The following is a 9,268-nucleotide window of genomic DNA, read 5'->3' as shown; positions in this document are numbered from 1 at the left end:
TCTCTCTCTCTCTCTCTCTCTCTCTCTCTCTCACACACACACACACATACACACACACACATCTACAGTGAAAACTTTCCCCTTAACCATACCACAGAGCAGTCATGCTGTCAGTTTATATAGTTATAAGCCACAATATATGTGCTAGGAATTGAACCTGGGTTATCTCCGAGAACAGCAAATACTCTTATCTACTGAGACATCTCTCTAGCCTCTCCCACTCCTTGAATTCAGTTTGTGCTGCCATCATACTAATGGGTGTACAGCAATCTACTGAAGTGTCATGAAACTATTGGGCCACACCCTAAAGGTAAATAGACTTCCCCCACCCCCTAGAAGCCATCATTTGTCAATAACTCCTCAGTTAGGGGTGAAGGTCCCCTCATCCCCCTCTCCTTGGAAGTTCATTGACATAACTTTTTGTAGGAAACCACAGCTGTTTTGAATTCATGAATGCCGAGGTCCTGCCAGGTCTGGGAGACACTAATTTACTTCAGTCCTCCCTGACCTCTGGCTCTTACAATCTTCCCACCCCCTCTTTCGAAATGGTCTTTGAGCCTTAGGGTGAAGGAGTATGATCTAAACATCTCATTTGTGGTTGAACATTTCACAGACTTATTCTCTGTACTTTGACCATTTGTGGATTTCTATGGTAAACAATGTCCACTGCACAAAGAAACTTCTCTGATGAAGTCTGAACTGCACTAATGTGTGGGTGTAAAGATTCGAATTTAGAGGGAAGTCTGCTACTGTGTCCATTTAGTAAAACAATAATAGTAGGTTCATCCCTCTATGAGCCCCCCCCAACTATGCTTTTTGTGTCATATTTATAGTACTAGTAAATTTGGAGTGGGAAGTTAAACTAATCAGAAAGCTGTTGGTTACTTTCATAACATCCCTACTCCGATTGTATTCATGGGTATCTCTTGCCATGCTGGTAATCACTTTAACTCACAGTGCTTACAGCCTGAGTATCCCTCCCAGGATACTGTGTAACACCTTGGGTACCATGAAGGCTAGCCTGCACAATGGAAGATTGCTGGCCAATACTAACCTGATTTCTCTATGTCTTATAACCAAAGTATGTGGTATCTTCAACAGTAGGGTCTTACCATCAAGTTTTGATGAGCAACCAAGAGCAATGGCGATAACCTATAACATCTATAGGGAATCCTTGGGGCTCCCCTGATCAAAAAATCAAGTCAACGTACCCCACATCTGGCACTGGGCTTTTTATTTGACAATCTGTGGTTTCTTGCAGAGGCATGATATCCCCTGTATAGGATAATTTCAAGCAAGCAAATTTTTCTATATGAATGCCTCTGTGTGTGTGTGTGTGTGTGTGTGTGTGTGCAGCTTATAAAACAAGTTTCTACAGATGCTCGAGTGAAAGTCTGCTAACTCAGAGAGACAGAGAAAGCACCCAGCTGGTTTCCATATGGATTTTTCAAACACCTTTAATGTTAAATTTTCCTTCCTCTCCTCTGCTCTGATCTCCTATCCCTCTACCCCACTTAAACCATACTTCTTAATATATTTTGCCCTTATCATGAATGTTTTCTTTCTACTTTCTTGGATTCTGTGTGTGTGTGTGTGTGTGTGTGTGTGTGTGTGTGTGTGTGTGTTTAACTTGGGAAGAACATAGTGAACACACACACACTCACAAAATTTTGATGTTAGGGTCTAGATATGAGAGACAACTTGTAGCTTTTGTCTTTTTGGGTCTGTATTACCTCACTTAGTGTATTTTCAGTTCTATCCATTTACCTTCAAACTTCACAATTTCACTTGTCTTTATAGCTAAATAAAATTCCATGGTGTATAGGCAGAATATTTTCCTTATTCATTCCTCTGTTGATAGGCACCTTAGTTGTTTCTGTTCTGTGACTAGAGCATCCATGAAAACAGCTGAGCAAAACATCCATTGTTTTAAACCACTATGTTTAAGAATGAAAACCTTAGTAATTATCTCCTTTTGACTCATTCACATCTAATTCTCTGTTCCAAGGGAATCACACTCTGAAGAAAATTTATCACTCCTAGTATACAAAAGCCATTTCTTAGATCTAATATATATTTATCAATAATTTGAAGGGCAAAGCCCCAACTTTCTTGCAAATAAATCATCCCTGTTTTCATCACCACTCCTCTTAATTTTTAAAATCATTTCTTGTCAACTTTACACCTCTAACTTTTTTCTTTATTCACCTTTACTGGAGGACATGCTTTTGAAAATAAGCCATTTTCTTCTCTATGTGTCTCTTTTGTCATTCTACAAGTCACGAATGCCTATTCAGGCTGTACCAAAGGAGAAATACAAAAACTGAGTTCAAATAATGCTGGGTCCAAACTGAAACTCCTTATGTAATTATAAACACTCATCTTCCTCTTGTGGGCTTCTTTCACGAATCTGTAAGATAGGGTACCAGCAGGTAGCTGTGAAGATCTGGAAAGATTGGAGTTCATCACTGTCAAACATCCAAGGTCATCATCCATGTATCACGCACAGTCACCATGTTTTGGAACTCAGAAGCACCACTTGAAGTGTTTGAGCTTATTTGGTTAGTTTATGGATTACATAGTATTGTCTGATAAGCTGGCTTTGCTCCAGGTGCACAAATATGACTTATCTTCCCAGAAAAGCTGTGTACCCAGAAAAACAATGTGAAGCACACAAAATGACAATATAGTTTATCATACAAACCAAGACCATTTTGACAGCAGGGGTCAGATGTTATTAATAATTGTACCGGATCGTAGTATAAGCTAGTGCTGTCCTTGGGAAATAGGACTAGTGGCCACCCCCATAGATGTATCTTCAGACTCTTTCCTGAATCTCATCCTAGGTAAAGAATAGGGTCTTGCTGAATTAATACTTGAGAAGTAGAATGGAAGAACCGGCGGTCTCAAAAGTCAGCAAACATGGGTAATCTCGTATAGCCCATCCTTTCCTTCCTGTGTGTCTTGTACACCCTTCTCCTTATTCAGCACTAATGTCACCCCCAAATGGCACATTCATCATCCAAAATTAGCTATTATTAAAGTCATCCATTTGCAGGGCTGCAGCTAAAATGAATTGTATTATTATTTCAGTTATGGCAACGAATGGCTGAGCATCAAAAGCCATTTTGATTTTGCGGCAAGAAGGCAATCAATTATTGTGCCTTGCCAGCATGTCCAAAGCTCCATCCAGCTTGCCGTTAGTGAGTATAAACCTCCTTTCCCACTGACATCCCCTTCACACACACCTATTCCTGGCCTTAAGGTACTCGAGAACTCAGGAAATTTGTGTTGTCACAGTCCTACTGAACACTTTCTCTGGGTCAGTTTCATTTTATGAGACAGGGTCTTACTATCCAACCCAGGCTGGCCTTGAATTCACTATGTAGCCAGGAGCTTGGGATCCTCCTGCCTCAACCTCTGAGTGTTGGTATTAGAGACCTGTAGCTTAGATGTAGTCTCTTGACTTTGAGCTTAGAATCAAGGCTTCTTCTGACGCAAAACTTCCCCTATCTCCTACTTCTGATCTCTATGTCTTGGGGCAATGAGCCAATCTGGACTGCAATCTTAGACCAGTCGTCGCCAGTGCTCAGCTACCTGTAGTCTAGGTTGATTTTGCTGAGTTGTAAGGTCTTGTGACCAGCAACCTCATTTTTTGACCTCCCTATCTTGCGTCACAGGTTTTCTGGAGTCAAAAAAAAAATGCCTACTGCTTCCCCCTGCAAATCTGTTTTATAAGAAAGGCTTGAGATAGGTCATCTCTCATAAAGTATTTGTATTTTGATAGAGTCTTAACTGCTCTATCTGCAAATTTTCAGTTAAGGTCCTCACAAAAGAAAAGTATAGATGAACAAGCAACAGTGAGGGTAGAAACTGCATCCACGGGGGCGTGAAAGAAGTATTGATCAGCAGGCCCTTTCAGTGGAGGCAAGTATGATGCTGTTTATGAGAAGGATAGTAGCTCCTGCTTTCTCGCTGTTTCTACTATGTTAGCAGTTTAGGCTGTTCCAACTCCAGGGATGCTTCTCTTCTAACCGTTGGGAAGATTCTGTGAACTAAGGTATTGTGATCCTGCAACATGTATTTCCTGAGGGTTGCATGGGGCAAGGTGCTGGGAGCTCTGCAGCTCCATGTCACTTGCCACTGCAGCCGTACTCCATCTAGTCAGAGTGTCTCACTGACAGCTCATCTCCTTGTCACTTGGGGTTTATTTTGGAAGTTAGAACTGGAAGTAAAATAGCAATGTGTGCACAGTAGAGTCCATTCCCCAGACTCCTTTTCCCATCAGTAGATAGAGGGTGACCAAGACCATTTTAATTAGTTGAAATTTAACTTCTGTCAGCTGGATAATGTCCCTAAGGGCTACCAGTACAGAATCCATTCACTTGTGCCCAGAGACAGAAATTACAAAAACCCTAGGATTTCTTTCAAGCCCCCAAGACATATTGTTAGCCTGTGGCTCTCTGGGCATCATCTCCCTAATGCTTTCTCCCTCTCTCTGACTCCTTCCGTTTTTATGCCACCTACCTACACCTATCCTTTCTGATGAGATTCTTAAGTCACATATGATTGTGAAGTGATTTGTAGAGCTGTATTTTTAAAATTATTTTTTAAGGGGCTGGAGAGGTGGCTCAGTGGTTAAGAACATTGGCTGCTCTTCCAGAGGACCTTGGTTTCATTCTCAGCACCCACACGGCAGCTCACAACTGCCTGTAACTTCAGTTCTGGGAGATCTGATACAATTTCTTGGTCATCACACATGTGGTGCGCAGATATATATGTATTCAAAACACATAGAATAAAAATAACGAGATATCTAAAAACTTTAGCAAATATTTCCACCGCCTTTCTTGTTTTTCACAATATAATACTAACATAGGCTTATCTCAGAGATCTTAACACTAAAGGCCAGTCAAAATAAATACAACCAGTGGTTTCAGTATCCCCAGTTAACTAACTCCTGTGACCATCATGATACATTTCACTTCGGCCTTTTTTCTTTCTTTGTTTGTGTATCTGTATTGTATACTATATTTCCTGCATTCTAATGTATATATTCTCCCTATGTGAGATCAGTATGCATTTCATAATGCATGGTAAAACTGACCAGCACATTACAAAGTCATGGAACTTAGTGTGATATTAGTGCCATCGCTTATATGTGTACTGAGAGCGAATCTGCAATCTCACTGTCACTTCAATTGAGTTATTTGAGTTGGTAGGTCTATTCATGATTAAATTTTAACTTAATTTTGCCTTTCTCCCTAATTGTAATTTAAAATGTCTTCTAAAAATTAGACCACGATGCATCATTGAAATGAAAAATTATTGTGTCTGTGGGAGATATCTTGTCACATACCAGACAATGCAATAAAAGGCAGTAGAAATTGCCAAATGTCTCGGAATAGAGCATAAAAATTTCAAAGCTAGGAAAGGTTGGCATGGCCACTGCATGCATTGTGGGTGACTATCCTTTAAGCACCAGATAGCTATTTGTCAGAAGCCTCTTGGTGACTTTCAAGAATAACAGGTTTGTTTCTAGCTAATCTAATTGAATACTAAATAATAATAATAAAAAAAAACAGACAAAAGAAATTACAAGTTTAACCAAATAGATTGATGGGATTCTGGGATTCTGCATATTTTGATATAATTTTTCTTTATCATCATTAGGCAGGGTTCTGAGAAGTAGCCACATGATCTTTCAGCAAGCTGCATCAATTCTGAAAAAAATAGTTTTTCATCAACCGTAAGATATGAAGAAGGCTTAGACTCTAGTTTTGGTGGCGTTATTGAAGAAGAAAATGTAATATAACCATATTGATGTATATATAGATAAATATATGGTATTGTCATCAGAATAAAACTTACATTAAATGTATTATTTTCCACTGTACAGTGGTGATGCACATCTTTAGTTCCAGCACTCTCGAGGCAGAGGCAGGGAGATCTCTGTGAGTTCAAGATCAGCCTGCTCTACCGAATGAGTTCCAGGACAGTTAAGGCTACACATGAAAGCTCTGTCTCAACAAACAAACAAACAAACAAAGTAGTATTTTTTTCCAAAAGCTATGGATAAATCAATGTCTCACAATCTCTAAATATTTGGATTAAAAAACAATTGAGGCCATTTTATATGTTTTGTATTGTGACTTTAATTAAATATTATAATCTGAGCATTTTCAGAGCCACAGGATATTTGGAAACATGATTTGATGGATTGCTATATTGAAAACTTGCTTTTCAGAAAGGTTGTGCCAATTGACAATCTCATTTACAGTTAATGAAAGTGTACCCCATTCAATATATGAGTTTTATTAATTAAAATTACCCTTTTGCTCCCTTGACAGGCAAAAAATATTATCTCATATTTATTTATAACTTATTGATTACTACCAAGGTTAAGTGTTTAAAACCTTAATTGTTGGCCATGTTTATATTTTGTGTACAATTTAGCAGGCCATGTCCTTTGCTTATTTGTCTATTGTATCCTCTGGGTACATCGTGCTTGTCTCTAATAATGGACTAAATGCTGCAGATGAGCCACACTTTCTTCATTTGGCCCACTTCCTGCTTCAGTTTCCATCACAACTGTGCCCTGTCTCAGGTGCTTAGACGCTCTTCTTCTCCTGAGGGCTTTTCTGGGTGTAATACCAGGTTGTTTTGTTATAACCAGTTATAACTTGGAAGTGTTAGAAAGGCAATGTTATACCACTCTAAGGACTGAGGGCTGGCATCAAATACTGGGGATGGAACTCCACGGGAAGTACTAGAGAAGTACTCTGAACACTTTATCTTTTTGTCGAATGATCCGAAGTCTTCAACATAGGCTCTCAGCATCCATGGGAGGGCTGAGTCCCACTTGCTTGCAGGCTAGTCCCTTCTTTAACACACTCATCATTAGTTCTTTTTCTTTTTTCTTTGCTTTTTCTTTTTCTTTTTTTTTTTTTCGATTTCCCTGTTTCCTTCTTGTGCTTTTGAAGTTACTTCTGAAATATCTACTTGTGTCTAAATCTTTTACTTAAGATCTGCTTTTGATACATATGCAGCTAGAGTCAAGAGCTCCGGGGTACTGGTTAGTTCATAATGTTGTTGTACCTACAGGGTTGCATATCCCTTTAACTCCTTGGGTACTTTCTCTAGCTTCTCCATTGGGAGCCCTGTGATCCATCCAATAGCTGACTGTGAGCATCCACTTCTGTGTTTGCTAGGCCCCGGCATCGTCTCACAAGAGGCAGCTATATCTGGGTCCTTTCAGCAAAATCTTGCTAGTGTGTGCAATGGTGTCAGCGTTTGGAAGCTGATTATGGGGTGGATCCCTGGATATGGCAGTCTCTAGATGGTCCATCCTTTCGTCTCAGCTCCAAACTTTGTCTCTGTAACTCCTTCCATGGGCGATTGTTCCCAATTCTAGTCGGTCATCACTGGAAAGAGAGGCCCACTGGATATGCAAACTTTATATGCCCCAGTACAGGGGAACGCCAGGGCCAAAAAGTGGGAATGGGTGGGTGGGGGAGTGGGGGGGAGGGTATGGGGGACTTTTGGGATAGCATTGGAAATGTAATTGAGGAAAATACGTAATAAAATATTTAAATAAAAAAGATCTGCTTTTGAGAACTGAAAGCATAAAACAAAACAAAAACAAAAACAAAAACAAAAATGAAGCAAACATGCTTTCTACCCACGCAACATTTAAAGGCAATGCTCATTCTCTCTCAACTGTAACCGCCTAATCCCGGCAACATTTTCCAAAGTGAACGTTATCCCTTTGGAAGGGAGGACTTAGCAAAGCAGAGGCTTCATCCATCTAGGGAATGCTATGCTAGTTGGCTCCTCCTGAAGCTTTGTAGGAGATTTCTAGCCTCTCAAGATGGTCATCGAAATGGATTTCTGAGTCCCATGGCTAAAGAGCAGAGCCTGGACCGAATAAATAGAATAAATAGAATAAAATATAGAATATATATATATATATATATATATGCACACACACATATATATGTGTGTGTATGTTTATGTTTACATTCATATTACAATTTGTCTATTGTCAAGATATACATGGCATCTCTGAAAAAAACATATCATTGCTAATTTATTAATTTACAATGAGAAATGCAATTGTTAAGCAAGCCAAAATGCTTAAGTAGTCAGAGCTTTCCTTGTAGGCAAGTTGTGTGGTGAGCCAAACAAATTATCTACAGATGGCTTGGTGAGCATAAAAATCAGAATTAGTTGATCTTAAGAATGGTCTCTCGTGTTAGGCAACTTGAAGCATTCTCAGCAGCTTCAGGGCCAGCCTTGCCAAGAAACCCATAATGTTGAGTCCACTTAGCCAAGATTGCTCTGTTGGATGGAGTTTGGCTGGTAACTTTGCACTTAGCTGGCCAACTACTTTCTATTTATTGCAAGCAGTCTATAGTACAATTAATTTGGCTTCTACTTACAAAATCACAATTGCGTTTGAATCCTGTCTCAGGTTTGCCCTAGCTCACCTTGAGCAGAGTTATGAGGGTTCTGAACATTTTCAGTCACAGGTGTACAAAGTCTTGGTTAATTTATATAAAAAAGTAAGTCTTACCCAAACCGGTAATGAGTACCGCTGACTTTGTTTCCCTTTCTGTGAGATAGTACAGTTTGTTTAGGGAGCATTGCACAGCTGTCATCTTTCTGCAAAGATGAATGGAATTTGCTTTCAACTTAAAAGGTATCTGCTTCCTTTCCCAACATTGTCTACGACCATCATCCTCCATGGTGCAGAACACCCATTAACCCTTTCATCTCCATAATCTCTTTGTCCCATACTTCACAATGCTAGAATGTCTCCCTGCTCCTAGGTCTCAATAAAGCCACAACTCAATGGCCACCTCACCTAATGCTCCAACATCAAAAAGGGACCCTTTTTTCTTCAGTCCTTCTACAGTACTTAATTTAACTGTCTATCACAGCACCTACCCCAATTTACTATAGTAACATATGCTCAGTTTCCCAGTAAACTACGGACTCTCAAGGACAGAGACTGTAGTCTTATTTACTTTCCTGTTCTCAGAGATTAGCATGGTACCCGGTCTTCAGTAAATGTTTGAATAAGTGAACTATCCAAAGGTCTACAGACAAACCTCCAGGAACTGTTACTAAAAACAACAACAAAAGCCCTGTACTCTTGAAAATTATATGACAATAAAATCAATAGTCATGAGAAAAGCATCGGGGTAGCGAGGGCGCAGGGTCGGCTGACACTCGCCAGCTACCCACAACACCCGCCACAGGATCT

The sequence above is a fragment of the Mus caroli genome, chromosome X, assembly GCF_900094665.2.
Source record: "Mus caroli chromosome X, CAROLI_EIJ_v1.1, whole genome shotgun sequence".
Lineage (NCBI taxonomy): Eukaryota > Metazoa > Chordata > Mammalia > Rodentia > Muridae > Mus > Mus caroli.
This window is presented reverse-complemented; position numbering follows the sequence as displayed.